Source organism: Penaeus monodon, chromosome 30 (assembly GCF_015228065.2).
Source record: "Penaeus monodon isolate SGIC_2016 chromosome 30, NSTDA_Pmon_1, whole genome shotgun sequence".
Classification (NCBI taxonomy): Eukaryota; Metazoa; Arthropoda; class Malacostraca; order Decapoda; family Penaeidae; genus Penaeus; species Penaeus monodon.
In genome coordinates, this window is record NC_051415.1 from 33,805,789 (window position 1) to 33,805,992 (window position 204).

Below are 204 nucleotides of genomic sequence, written 5' to 3' on the forward strand. Positions count from 1 at the left end.
ACTCGTATTTAACTTTTTTGATCTTACTTTAAATACTGATTTCTTAGTATAACTTTCTTGTCACACGGGATTTTCCCACGTTGCAGGGAAAAGCTACGGCGTTTTGTGAGGAAAAAGACGGAGATGTTTTGAGATTCTTTTCGCGTCGAATGAGACGGAACAACTGATTGCATTCTGGTCGCTGATTCTCCACACCGACTTGGG

General features: G+C 41.2%; 1 protein-coding gene across 1 annotated transcript in view; it reads left to right on the forward strand.

Annotated features, from left to right (window-relative positions):
- Positions 1–204, forward strand: part of LOC119592431 (proline-rich receptor-like protein kinase PERK14) — a 185,497-nt gene that overhangs the window by 123,294 nt on the left and 61,999 nt on the right. The gene's annotated exons all lie outside the window — the stretch shown is intronic.